Consider the following 15,140-nt stretch of genomic DNA (forward strand, 5'->3'; position numbering starts at 1 on the left):
AAAATAAACTAAACATTTTCCCAGAATAGGAAACATTTCTTAATGTATTGTTATCAAATAAAGAGGCATAGCATTAGGGGGTAGTGGTGTGAGCGCTCATTCTTGTGTGTGCGCATCTGTGTAAGTTAAACAGTCACCACTGGAGATAACGTGGGTAGCAGCAACAAACAACGTAGCCTTTTTAAAACAACGAACGAAGCGGACTCTTGCTGTCCATGAAAAGATACTGGCTAGATCTTGTTAGGCATGTTTAAGTTAGGCTAATGAACATGTTGCATTCTATACAGCCTGATTATGTCATTCTTTAAGCTACATAGCCTGTCTCCAGTTTTCCTCAATTTGACTAATTAAGAAGGGATAATAGGATATTTGACCGGCATATCATCAAAATGTCCGGAAAACCAAACCTCTGCCGGTCATTTTGACCGGCACCATTTTTTTATAGCGGAAACTCTGGTGTGTGTGTGTCAGGGCCGGCGGAAGGCAATCCAGTCCCTTCAGGATTTTGCGAGGATTTTTTGAGATTGTTGCGATCTAAAATGCCTGATTTCGCGACAACTTTTCTAAAAAATTGCGATGGAAGTTGCGGTGTTTTTAGCTGTTTGTTGCGAAGAAATTGCGGGAGGAAGTGAAAATTGCAAAAATAGTTGCGATTTTTTTTATTTTTTTTATTTTTTTTAATTGAGGGCAATTAAGGTTAGTAAGACGAAAATCACACTGATCATCTTGATGCTTATTAAAAAGTATAAGTAAAGGTAAATAGTAAGGGTTACAGAAAATCAAGGTAGGCCTACTTTATTTGTGTAAATACTTTGACTGGGGTAATTCACAAAGCAGTATAACCTTTAGTAGAACTGTCCAAAAAAGACCCCCCCTAAAAAGATGGCATCATGTCATGTTTCAATACATTCATATATGTTGTAATTCATATTAAGTTCATATATTTGTAATAATTCATATTCTGTGACTTGCATAATTACTAATAGCCAACTAAGTATCTAGTAATTTTATATTGATTTAAACTATTAGACTACACTTTTCTTTAATGTTATTACATTGGTGGTGTGTACGTCTAATTGACTGCCTGCCACTTTAAGGACATGAGAGTAGCGTAATTACATTTCTAAGTGGATTGGAAGGCTTGCATCTCACTGTGTTCGGCTACGAGTGGAAATAACTTTTTGCATAGTGCATTACGATATGTGGATGGAATTCGGGATGTTTCTATGTCATTAGTTAAAATAAATGTTAAAAAATAACTTGAATGAAATCATTCTTTGATCACAGAAGAGGTAAATGTCTTGCAATGTTATTAATTTCTATGATTTTGGTAGCACTACACAACTGAGCCCACAAGCTAGCAAACATGACACGAGCTAAAAGACATCTCCAGGTGTAAACGTTTGCCAATGGGTTGCATACTGTAGCCTACTCAAATGTCATTAAAAGTACGCCTTAATTAACTTACTTTCATAGCCTAGGTAGGTTAGGTTGAGAGATGCGCAAGTACAGCAGATCATTAACGTTAGCCTTCTATTTATTGTCATTAAAACTGCAGAGGAGTGAACATAGGGCAGTCTCTGGTGTCTGCAGAAGTGAGTGTGGCATCTGACTTAATATTCTGCACGAGGGACTGTTGTGGTAGGTGAAATTTCACGGGGAAACCATGATGATTGGTCAAATTTGCGAAAAAGTTGCGGTGTTTGGACAAAATTGCGAGGTCGCACAGAATTCACAAGGATTTGCTGAATTTGCGTTAATTGTTGCGATCGCAACATCGCGAATTCCTTGAGGGACTGGCAATCCTGTGCCGTGGGCGAAATAGGAATATCGTCCCCTTAGAATTATAGGGTTCTATCTACGTTCTGAGTAGTTCTGAGATATTGAGCTTCAAAGTTTGAGAATTCCATAGAGTTATACTGATAAGTGGAACAAACCTCTTCAGATATAATGTCCAAAAATGCATACAACTACAAGAAACACCTCACCTCATCTTCTTATGGTGTCACAGAATAAGAATATGTCAATAACTCAATTTTGACAAAAATGTCAGATAGAACCTTATAATTCTAAGGGGACGATATGTCTCCCCCATATTCATAGACTGTGTGCCACTTAAGACTGTGTGCTACCTTCACAGAAGCCCCTGGCTGCAGCGTGCAGATTGAGGCTGGTCTCAATGTATGGGTGAGCTGTACGTTGTTGCACAGAAAAATAAATATTTTTTGTAACATAAACATATTATTATTACCGGCTATACAGCAATCGGACTACCTATTGAATATGATGCCGTCTGTAGGTGTGCATTTAAACGTGAAATAGGAACGCACTTCGGGTGTCGCTGTCTCATATCACCCCGTAATAGGACCATCTTATTGCGGGCAAACAAGCTCATTGCTCCCCTGATTTGGTGACATGGTGAGATTCAGATTGGACTTTATTACATTGACGACCCACTGCTAGCAACCTGGCGATTCAGGCTGAAGATCAGCACCCTGCGGGAGAAAAGTTTTTCAACCTGTGCACTTTTCTGTATTCTGTAGTTCTAGGCTTTGAACGTCTCTTTCATGACTGTTATTTAACCGATATCATTGAAAATGAATTACTCGCTCCCACATAAACTGTCTGTGGCATTATTTGACAATCAATGTGTTTTCAAAGTTGTAGCCTATAGCTCGCCCCTGGTGGTTTGGAAGCCTGGGCAGTTGCCCTGATTGCCCATGCCTTCTGCTGACCCTGGTGTGAGTGTGTGTGTGTGCTTGGAAACACTCTATATGACTGCAAACCATGTAAGGGATAATGGACGACACGGCATTCGACTATACAAAGTTAATACACGTTCTAGATGGTCAAACGGCCCAACGTGAAGCGGAGAAAAGTGTAACTTTGTATAGTCGAACAGTGTGAAGTCCATTATCCCGTTTATCCCACCGTTGCCACTTGTGTTGTGTTAATTTCCTGTTATAATGTAAACGTTTTAATTAGTGCTGTCAGTTAAACGCGTTATTAACGGCGTTAACGTAAACCTATTTTAACGGCGTCAATTTTTTTAACGCAAGATTAACGTTATTTTCGGTGTAACAAACTTTGTTGTTTTTTCACATGCTGTTGCAACAACTAGTAACATTAGAACAACTACAACACCACACTGGATCTAGCTAGACCGTGCTGCATGTACACGCCCCCTTTTAGGGGAAAGGAAGCTGTTTGGATAATGGAAACCAATGCATCAAAGTGGGGAGCGAAAATGGCTTATACTTACTAAATCTTGAAACAAACATGAATAAAAGGCACAAAATAAGGTTGGTGTGAGAGTTATCTGTGTGTTTATGGGATTAATGTGACCATTATGTTCCTATTTTTTGCTCTTTCCAGTTTATAGCCTACTAACAGGAGTGTCACGAATGTAGGCACAGTCAAACTGCCCGTGGCTGACTATAAGTTGGGCAAGCTTAACTTTACATGTCATAACATCAACTAAACATCACACATTCTAGGCTATCACTTGTAATATGAACGTAGCCTTTTTCCTACAACTAGGTGAGACAATTGGCTATGCCTGTTATACTGAAGTTCCACAGTTAGCTAGCTAGCAAGCTAACCGTTTTACATGGGATATGGCTATACGTGCTGAATGGGTTGTAATTACATAGATAGTTTCGACATGAGTAAATATACACATAGCCTAATTCTTCATAACTGCCCTGTTAGTAAAATGATTGAATGGCGTGTAAATTAATAACTAGATGTAGGCCTAACATCAAGGTGTGATTAAGCTAGCTGTCATTGGAATCAATGATATTGTAACGTCGGCGCAAAAGACAGTGTTCGCGTTCTCCCGCGCAGGGGATCCTGGGATACGAGAGCGAACATTTGGGGGGTTTATGTCGTTATTCTCCTTAGTTTTAAGTGTAAAGTTAGCGTCTTTAGTGTGACATGTTTCCTTTTTAGTTCTCCCTCGTGTGTGATCCCTTTTGTGTGGGGGGCTGCGACCTCCCCTGTATGTGTGTAGTGTGTGTCTGCTTGACCTGCCCCGTGTGTATTGTGTTCTAGGTCTAAGTCTATCTGTGTCCCGGCTCTCGTTCCCAGTGAATAAACCTTTTGATTGCACAACTGTGTGGTTCGCTTTCAAATCGTTACATTGGTGTCAGAAGCGACTTTCGAACATGGCCTCCACTCAGCGGGAGAAGCTGGGAGCGGGAGACCTCATCACTGGGTGGAGGCCCACGCAAGAGGATCCAGAGAGAGCCCTTGTCAGGGCTACTAAAAAGCTCGAGGCCTTCTATCGTGACTGCCGCCGGAGGAGAGGAGCTGTTACCGGGACCTGCCTGCTGCCATGGGAGGAGATCTGGCCGGAAGAAGCGGTCGCGGAGAAGACGACGCTGGCCTGGGCGTGGACTCCACGGCGAGCCGCGACGCGTGAGCAGAGCCGAGGGAGTGCGGCGAGGAAGAGGTTCTTAGACGATGGACGGTTGGCGGAGCCGCTGAGGGCAGCGAACTCACGACGGTGGGGCAGCTTCGACGGAAAGGCTCTCTAGAGTGTGACTGTTTCGTGTGTGCTTTAACTTCTGGGTGCGTGTGAGGGGCACCATGCAGTGCTAGGCGCTAGTTCTAGTTGGCCTGTTGGCCGGCGCCGTTAAAAGAAAAAAAAAAGTTCGTTGTGTGGAGTTCGATAGCACGACCATCTCGGGGGTCGTGCCTTCGCCGAGGCCGCGAAGGAGTGGAACGGGCCGGGAACAGAGCAGTACGGCTCTGCGAGATGGCAACACGAGGAGGGACGCCGAAGACGGTAGCTGCAGCGGGAGAGCTCAGCTCGGTCCGGTTGCTGCGGAGTCGGTGCCTGTCTGTCCTGGTCGACGACTCGACGGAGCGGAGTGGCGTTGGCGCGGCTTCATCTGGCCCCCCCGAACCCCGGTGCTTGGGACAGTGTCGACGGTTGTAAGGCCACCTAGGGCCCCGTCTGGAGAGGAGGAGTGCCGTGGTGACACGCCGCGGAAAGTGCAGCCTGAGGGCGGCTGCTGAGAGGGAGCTGGTGACGAGCGGGTCGGCCACGTGGCTGCTAGCACGCCCGAACTGGATTGCTAGCAGCGTGGCGCCCCGTTGAGTGAGCTCCTGCGGCGCGTGCACCCCACGTGAGTTGGCGGAACTTTCGCACTGAACTGAGTGGCGGGCGACGCGCGCCGACGTTAGCATGTGGCTACCTCGTGGGCATTGCCGAGGACGGCAATGGCTTGTTGGGGGAGCTGTGTAACGTCGGCGCAAAAGACAGTGTTCGCGTTCTCCCGCGCAGGGGATCCTGGGATACGAGAGCGAACATTTGGGGGGTTTATGTCGTTATTCTCCTTAGTTTTAAGTGTAAAGTTAGCGTCTTTAGTGTGACATGTTTCCTTTTTAGTTCTCCCTCGTGTGTGATCCCTTTTGTGTGGGGGGCTGCGACCTCCCCTGTATGTGTGTAGTGTGTGTCTGCTTGACCTGCCCCGTGTGTATTGTGTTCTAGGTCTAAGTCTATCTGTGTCCCGGCTCTCGTTCCCAGTGAATAAACCTTTTGATTGCACAACTGTGTGGTTCGCTTTCAAATCGTTACAATATAATGTTAACTTGTTTTCCGCTAAAATGGGGCGTGATGCAGATTAAATGTAGCCTATCTTTATCACGCCCCATTTTAGCGGAAAACAAGTATGATGCGCCTTTAGTAGGCTACGTAAAGGCATGCTGCACACACTTGTTTGGGCTTACAAGCCGGCCAAAGAGTAAATTCGTATAATAAACACCAACGCAGTTCTGAACTCCCGGTCAGCTGAATGGTGTTTTAAATTGCTGTGGACACCGATGCACCAGTGCGATGCACTCTGCTTTCGACATTCATTTACTGTAGCCTACATTAGATTCCATTCTTTTCAATACAACTCTGCACACCAGCACTTTGCCGCCGTGTAAATCACGATTCAGTTATATTTGGTCGACGCCGCTCCATAAAATCCATTGTTCATCTAGTGTTTGCGTGTTAAAAACTTTGGCGCTGATGTGTGTGGCAAGTGACAGTGCACCATAGACATAAGCCTATAAAATGGCAGTGCACTCATGTCAAAAAGTTCCTTATTTTCAACTGAACTCAAAGATAATGAATATAGTATTTTATGTTTGTTATGCCCTTTATTAGCTATATTTCTGAAGAATATATTGTGTTGCCTCAGGTTTGCTGCACATCTTTTGAAATTTGATTTGAAATAAATAGACCTACGTCTTAAAGTTAAGTTAATGAAGTAACTTGCTTTGCTTTCATTTGAATCCTAATCAAGATACACAAAAATTGCTTTATTGTTAATATGGACTCCTGGAAAGTTCAGCAATGCAAAATAATAGAATTTTAATAATGCGATAAAATATGTGATTAATCGTGATTAACTATAGGAATTAAGCGATTAATCGTGATTAAAAATTTTAAAGTCTTGTTTGTAGAACTACTTCTTTCCGCCACATATCAACTAATTTATCAACTTGCAGGACAAACTGCCGTTACTAGTTCTAAAACTGATAGTTCCGGTCCTTGATTGTGATTGGCTGAATCACGTTCGATGCTGTTGTAAAATCCAGCACAAACATACACCTTGACCGCATTCCGTTCTATATTACTGCGCTACCATAACTTGATACAAAAGTTAAAGTAGCTGCGTCTCGACGTTGCTTGGCAACCATTCAGATAGAGGAGATATATTTCTTGGCGGAAGAATGATTATTTATGAATAAATCGTTGCATTTCTCGTTGCTTTGCCTTTACTTTATGAAACTTTGCCAGGTATTTATAGCAACAGTTTTAGAAAAGCAATAAGCCACTTGAGTCCGTAGGTTACGCTGATTCTACAACAGCTAAGGGGGGTTTACTCCACTAGCACGTCGTGCCTAACAACGCCCCTTAGCTGTTGTAGAATCAGCGTAACCTACGGCCTCGGAGCTTATTGCTTAATTCTAAATGGATGGTTGCTATGGCCAAAGGCCAGTCGTTTGTTCTAAATGGATGGTTGCTATGGCCAAAGGCCAGTTGTTAGTTCCATCTCTCCTGTTGTCAAGCAGGCATATCTCAGGATTCTGATGAACCTTAGCTTTGAAACATCGCTATTTTACTTAGCCTACATGTCATCCAACTAGCTAAAATCCACGTCCGTCATATGCTACAATGTTACTATGTTCTGAACGTCTGTACTACAGCTTGACTGCAATGTGACAGTTCATTTAGATAGATAGATACAGTAGATAGATACTTTATTGATCCCTAGGGGAAATTCAAGGTCACAGTAGCTTACAGACAACACACACACACATTCACTAACAGCAGAAAAAGTAATTAAAAGTGTATAATATAAAAAACACAACTAATCACGTGAACGGTAATGTGTTTCTTTTTAATAAACTGCCTGTACACCTACAAAGTTCTCAATGCTTCGGTTTACATGTAGAGACCCTCATTATGCTACTGTGCTACTGTGCTATTTTGAGCCTTGTTCGTGGTATAGAAATAGCGATTTATTTTTACTGTACGTGTGCCCCAAAGGCTAGCGTTAAACGCTAATTAGCGGTTTGCAATAAAACTGGTCACATTCGACTAGCATGAAAATAAATCCCAGCGAACGGTCAAACTCGGTACACATGTGTTCTTAACCCCTAGGTTCATTTTGCGCCGGAATTGTCCTTTAAGAAAGCGCTTGCCACTGCAAAGATACACATAGTATGATATACCTTAATATTATAGTTGAAAATACCTTTGAAAACTTGCCCCTCCACTTCCAAATAACTACAGTAGTCTATTCATCAAACGTCTATCAATAAAATAAGCAAACAATGAGTGTTTGGCCTATGTTAATAATTATAAGGCTATCACAATTCAAATAATAACCATATGGTAGTAGGCAGACAGTCTGTTTTGTTTTGCGAGCAAATACATTTGGCAAATAGTTTATAAATGGAATGTAGCTCCTTAAAAATGACCACGGAGGTCTGATGTGAATGACAGCTAGCTGAACCAATAAAATGACATAATTACCATTAGAATTAACTTAGCTTGGCTGTTAGGTGCAGAGAATAAATCCCCATGGTAATTTATGTGCCATCTCTTTTGTGAAACCAAGTCAAGGCTAAATTCATCCAGGATAACCTAAAAATCCCAGCTTAATCCCTTATCTAGGTTTTGTGAAATACTCCTCAGGTGGCCAAAAGAAAAGGTACAAAGACAACATCAAAACAAACCTCAAGAAGTTCCACATAGGCCTTAATACCTGGGAGGCCACAGCAACTAACAGGGCGGCCTGGAGACAACTTGTCCGAGATAGAGCTGCACAGTACAACGACGACCTCCGTAGTGCTGCAGAAGACAAACGCAGACGCAGAAAGGAAATCGCCTCCACCAAAAAGGCTCCACCCAAACCCACAAGCGCTACTGCTCACCCATGCCCACATTGCCCCAAAATATGCGGGTCCAGGATTGGCCTCTTCGCCCACCTGAAGACCCATAAGGACCAAGAAGGAGGACCGACATACTCGACCACGAGTGTCCGCCGATGAAGATGATGATGGTGTGTGTGTGTCCTCTTCCCCTCCCTGTTTATATTGATAGCCTAAATGAAAAACCTCTCAGGGAATATACAATGTTGAGTTGTTTAGTTGTAGGCCAATAGACCTATATCCAGACGGCATGTTTTAGGGCAGTATATTCTCTTCTGTTCGATCACCGAGGACAAGAGGCGGACAGTCATGTCCAGGGATGGAGACGGCTCCAGCAGTGTCCAGCTCGTCCATAAAGTCACAATCCTGCCCTGGATCTCTAGTCTAATCGCTCTTGTGTGTCATGTGTATTATGTTTGTGTCCTGTAGTGGTTTGTCTCCTGTTCCTTGTCACTTCCTGTGTTCCTTTGTTTACCCTGGTCATGTGCTTTTGTTACTTCCTGTTCTGTAACATACATGTGCTGCTTTGTTTACCCTGGTCATGTGCTTTTGTTACTTCCTGTTCTGTAACATACATGTGCTGCTTTGTTTACCCTGGTCATGTGCTTTTGTTACTTCCTGTTCTGTAACATACATGTGCTGCTTTGTTTACCCTGGTCATGTGCTTTTGTTACTTCCTGTTCTGTAACATACATGTGCTGCTTTGTTTACCCTGGTCATGTTCTTTTGTTACTTCCTGTTCTGTAACATACATGTGCTGCTTTGTTTACCCTGGTCATGTGCTTTTGTTCCTTGTCTCCGACCCTCACCTGAGCCATGTCCCCTAATTATTGCCTTGATTGCTTTCCACCTGTGCCTTGTCAGTCTTGTTAAGTGTTGTGTATTTAAACCCTGTCTTGGGTGCTTTGCTTTGGATTATTTTGTCTCTTGTCAGGTTTGTCTCATGTTTTTTGTCAGTTATGCTATTGTCAATCTACGAGTTTGTGTTCTAGTTAAGTTTTCTGAGAAGTTTTTGTGTGAAAGAAGACACATTAAAATTTGATTCCACTTCAGTTCCTCTGAGTCTACGTTTCTGTCCTATCTGCAATCCTGGCCTGCTGGCTGTGACACACCTAGCCCTCCTGTTGTGTTTGCGATCAAATTTGTCCGATTGGCGATTCTTTTCTCTCAAAGTTGTTAATTTATTCTGACTATGATGATCATTTTTGATCATTTTCCTAACAATTTGGGTTAGGAACCCAGCCCGTATCCGACAGAGTTGTGTCCGAACCCGACCCAAATTTTCATTTTTATGTCCGGACCTGACCCGAGCCCGACGCAGATGATGCCTCAGCTATTCCCATACTAGTGATTAAACGCTCACGTTTGTGGATAGCCTGCCTTTAGCCCATTAAACGGAACAAACAACAAATGGAATTCTTAATTGTCTACAGAATCAGATGAGCGTGCACGCACGCAGGTCACACACAGCGCACAAGTAAGTTAGAATTCTAGTCTTACCATTGACGAAACGTCTTGAAATGAACTGCAACAGTCTTTGAAACTACAGTCGCTCTGTCACTGATCCATATGCAGCAATTGGGGCAACTCAAGGAAATCCTCCTCCAGTTGAACGAGACGACCTTATAGCCTACCGGTAGCCTATGTCTTTACCACAGTATGCAACGCAAATAGGACTACCTTCACATAGTAGGCCTAGACTTAATTCGCTTAGTTTTCTTTGGTCTTAAAATCTCCTGAGAGGCTAACAACATTTTTTTAATGTCATCCAAGACGTGCTGCCTGAAATGCACGTGTTGTCACGGCTACATAAACAAATCTTGCACACAGGAAGAAAGCTGTTAGGTCTTTTTTACATTTTATTTTATTCTCAAAAAACAAACGTTTGCATCATGTAAAGCAGACCTGTTGGTTACCCAACATAATAAGCTATTTTAAATGTAAAGCTTCCAATGCATATTGCCCACATGTGTCCGAACTCGACCCGAAACCAACTACAATTTCTAAATATTTGTCCGAACCCGACCCGACCCCTTCCGTCCCGTCGGGCTCGGGTCAGGAAGCCACACTCTAGTGTGGATGTTGATTTAAGCAATGTATAATTCCCTAATCATATTCCGGTGTGGTGTAAGGTGTAAAATGACTCTGTCTGTATGTGCTCATAGACACACACACCTGTATGTGATCATAAACACACACACCTGTATGTGATCATAAACACACACAGCTGTATGTCAACACACACCTGAACACACTGCTTGCTGCAGCACCTGTGACCTGTCGACCAGCAGAGAAATAAACTTAATATCAGCATGATGAAATAATGTGTCAGAGTTTTATTTTCAGAATAAGAGTTTTCATGGGTCATGTGGCAGAAGTATCACAGAAAAGAAGTCACATGTGTGTGTGTGTGTGTGTGTGTGCTGTAGGACTCAAATAAGCGTTCATGTTATGCCACTTTACATCACATTGAAATTACATTGACCCCGACTACTCACTCATGTTATAGCGCCCCCTTCTGCCCTGTGTGAAACTGTGGTCAGGTGATGAACTGCAGCTAACCCTGCTGACAGGAGCTCCACAGCGCCCCCGTGGTCAGATAGAAAACTGCAGATAACACTGTTGATAGGAGCTCCACAGCGTCTGCATTATTTTTCCCACATTCCCTCCAACTGTGGGGTATACTACGAAGCACGTTAGACATATCTAGGCTATGTAGACATATCGAGGCTTCACAAAGCCTTGACTCAGGGGGTATACGTTAAGTGATACTACGATAGCAGTTATGTGATATAAGTAGTCCTTATCCTGAACTATCTGTCAAAAATAAGCCCCGCCCCCTGAAACGTCATAAATCACGTGTTAGTCACGCCTCTTTTTTATGCAAATTAGCCATGTGGTTTTCGCCACGTGTTGTTTGTTATTGTTATTGTTTTGTGAGTCATGTGACAGTCATGTGACTGGTGTCATACCCCTGGGCGGCCATATTGGATGTAAAGTCATGTGACAGTCATGTGTCTGGTGTCAAACAATGCCACGCCCCCCTTGGCATCCATATTGGATGTAGTGTCATGTGACAGTCATGTGACTGATGTCAAACCCCTGGGGGCCATATTGGCCCCCAAACCCCCATGTGTGTTTTGTGGATAATGGGTGGATCAGATAAACTTTGTAATAGTTGTATTATGTTTTGTGGTAAATGGGTATAAATACAAAGTGTGCTGTTAGGATGGCCGAGTGGTTAAGGCGTTGGACTTAAGATCCAATGGACATATGTCCTCGTGGGTTCGACCCCCACTCCTAGCAACTATATTAATGGTTGAGTGTAGTATGAAGCCTACTTTTATTTATTGATAAGACCTAGAGATGTTGAGAGATAAGGATTAAAAAATAATTTTTAAAAAAGTTTAAATTGGATACCATTTCGTTAGACGCTTTGGTTTAAAAGATGTCAGCCAAATCCCATGTACTGTAATTTTTAAAACTAGAATCATGAGGGGTCGTGTGTGTGACCAAATGGGTCTATGTCTGGAGGAGGGGTTGTGTCTATGCCTGGAGGAGGTGTTGGGCCCGGACATGTCTCTGAGTTTATTGTTTGAAGTCCCTTTCATGTGTCTTATCAAACAGTTGGCTAGTCTCAGGCGTGCTGTTTAACTGACTACAATCACAATGGTTAATTATGTATACATGTATTGTGAGTCTATGATTCCCCCACGCTTTGTAGAGGAGGTGTTGGGTCCGGACATGTCTCTGAGTTTATTGTTTGAAGACCCTTTCATGTATGCACCATATAGAGGGCTAGACGCTGTCGTCCTGTTTAACTGATTACATACACATATGTCTCTGTGAGAACTGTATATGGCTAGTGACAACTGTATGCATGCACGTAGGGTCATTATAATAATGTGTTTTTGGTGTGCTAGGTAGCCATATGTCTGCCCTGATGTTGCTAACTACTCTGCATAGGGGGATGTAAGCAGTTAGTGTATGGGGCTTGGGATCAAACAATTAAACGGGTGATGATTGGAACCGGAGACTTGCTGTCTGATATTGCTAACTACTATTCATAGGGGGATGTAGGCAGTTAGTGTATGGGTCTGAGGATCAAACAATTAAACGGGTGATGGGCGGTACCGGAGACTTGGTGTCTGATATTGCCAACTACTATGCATGAGGGGATGTAAGCAGTTAGTCTATGGGGCTTAGGATTAAACAAATAAAATCGTATTGGCAGGGGGTGGCAACTGTCTGGATCTGCATTTGTAATAAGGCCTATGGCATACAGTAGGCGGGGTGATGAGGGTCGTGGTCAATGTTCTGTTGACCAATTGAAGGCCTGGGGGCCAAACCTACAAACTAATGTTATGACATATTACAAGCCTACATTTTGAATGGTCAGCCCCTAAGGTTTAAAAACCCCTGTTAGAACATTCTGCCAGGAATTCATCAGTCTTCATCATTGACTTGACTGTAGTCAGAAGATAGCTGTGCAGCATGGACCTCAGTACCTGTGAGTATGTATTTGCATTAAGATCTATTTACCCTTACGGTTAATGGTTGTCTATACTACACATGAAATACCTTAATTGCCATTAACACATATTTGTATTTGTTTTTGTTTTTAACAGTTTGTCAATCCTTGGTGGTTCATTGAATACAACTGGTGATCCTATAGCATCTGATGCTAGACCCGGACATCTAAGCCTACTTTGTAAGTGCCCCCAAGCTAAATATTACCTAGTGTGGAGATTTGTATTTGTTTATTCCTGTTTCCTATTCTTTTTATTAGTAGGCTATTTGTTAATAGTGTATTCTGTTTGTTTCTACATTTTCAGTGCATGGTGATATACTTGACAAGGCGGAGAGTGATTGTGCTTCAGAAGGTATGGTTTCCCCGGGGTTTACTGCTTGATATTGTGTCTTAATCTAAAAGTGTTTCTCTTTATATTTACACATTCAATATCCATTCTATTTCATAGCAGCGCCACCGGTTCTATCTGATGATAATCAGGTCATCAGAGTCTCCGACACAACAGAGTCTATTCTGCTTGGCGAACACGAATTGGACATACCGATTGGCGTGTCTGAAGTGGGAGAGGACGCGGCGAGTAGGCCTACCCACACGGGGTCTGCAGACGCTACAGCGGGGGTATCATCCGACGTCCGTATCTATCACAAAACAACTGAGAAGCGTCGTCATTGCGATGTTGAAGAAGATCTAGCCGAAACTGAGGGCTCTGCTAAGCGGTTATATGTTAGCGTTCAAGAAACGATTGGTAAGTTGAAATTCACCAATATCTGTTTATGATCAAATGAACCATGTGCTAAGCGCTCCCATAGTAATGTGTTCGCTATCATTTACAGATCTGACTACAACGGATGACGCGACAGGCCTTGGAGACGCATCTATCAACAACGGGGTTACTTTTTCAAAGGACTATCGACCTATTGTTAAGACTCAATCAGTGGATATCAACTGCGCGGATTTATGGACTGATACGCAACTTGAAGCATGGGATATTAATGGAGTGGATTTTGATGACATATCTGACTGGGATATACTAAACGCTGTGGAAGCCAACGAATCCTGTGAAGTTCATAAAAGGTCAGTTTTATGGGCTTTGATGACTTGGGGGAGGCTGTTCCCTTTTAAGTAATGCCGTGTGTGATGTAAACTCAGGTCGCTATAAGTACACAGATGCAGAATCAGCCTTGGATACGGTTGTGTTGATGCTAGATGATGCTAAGCCAAAATGTGGTGGACGTTTAAATACACCCATGACTCATAGAGCCGCCGGGGTAGTAGATCCATGCGGCAGTGCGCTAGATCTGGTTGTTGGTGCTGTGAAAATTCTGCATGAGGTCTGCAGAGATAATCACGTCGCCACTAAGAATCATGCGAAGAATTTCGCAGTTGTTATGGATGGTATACAGAGCAGGGATGACCCTTTTATGTTGATCTAGACTTTGTTAAAACCCTATTATGATAGATTGTCTAAGGCCTTATTTGTTTTTGATTTGTAACCTATAGGTTTCTTTTTTTCTATTTCTGTTTTTTATTTTCTAATTATTTTTCTACTAGTTATGATTGTGCATGGGTGGTAGGCTATATATGCGTAATTTAGTTTTAAAAAGTCTTGAATAATTTGCTGAGTAATCACAGAGTAGCAATGCCGCCCCCACATAAACGCGCTAGAGATGATGAACCGAACAGAGGGGGTGACGACAATGAGCCGCCTGATAAACGTACAAGAGATGGCTACCCTGACTGTGTTAACACTCTGCAAACAATGGTTGCTCAGCTTGAAAGCCAAGCTGCTAGATTCGTACAAAATATTGACCGGGGCAATCCTATTATCAAGCGCATGAAACAGAATTTGGAAACTCATCGCAGGAGATGCATAGATTCCAACACCCCACAGCCAACCATTAGTCAGAGACCAATACATGACACTATTAGCATCGACCATCCTTACATTCAGACAAATAATGTTACACATGGGCCACTCCCATCAGATACACCAGCTGATAAGCCATCGCTGAACCCGATCACTAGCCAGAGGCCAATTCATGACTCTATTAACATTGACAATCCTAACATGTATGCAGCTAACGATACATATGTACCGCCCTGTTCAGTTAGCGCACGAGGTGAGTCCTCAGTAAGCATGGATGTGTTAGCTGGAGGTTCTGGGGTGCAAACA

General features: G+C 42.9%; 1 protein-coding gene, 1 long non-coding RNA gene and 1 other non-coding gene across 3 annotated transcripts in view; 2 read left to right on the forward strand and 1 right to left on the reverse strand.

The window, feature by feature from the left end:
* LOC143114821 (tumor necrosis factor receptor superfamily member 14-like) overlaps positions 1-15,140 on the reverse strand; it is a 199,895-nt gene that overhangs the window by 21,548 nt on the left and 163,207 nt on the right. The window lies entirely within an intron of this gene.
* Positions 11,660-11,742, forward strand: trnal-uaa (transfer RNA leucine (anticodon UAA)). The gene has a single exon. It is a non-coding gene; the product is annotated as a tRNA-Leu (tRNA).
* On the forward strand, positions 13,069-13,498 carry LOC143115138 (uncharacterized). The gene is made up of 3 exons (XR_012985057.1): positions 13,069-13,147; positions 13,272-13,319; positions 13,416-13,498. It is a non-coding gene; the product is annotated as an uncharacterized LOC143115138 (long non-coding RNA).

Source organism: Alosa pseudoharengus, unplaced genomic scaffold, assembly GCF_046254945.1.
Source record: "Alosa pseudoharengus isolate Yale_2024_CS ecotype anadromous, Long Island Sound unplaced genomic scaffold, YU_APseudo_1.1 YU_APseudo_1.1_scf_9, whole genome shotgun sequence".
NCBI classification, from domain to species: domain Eukaryota; kingdom Metazoa; phylum Chordata; class Actinopteri; order Clupeiformes; family Clupeidae; genus Alosa; species Alosa pseudoharengus.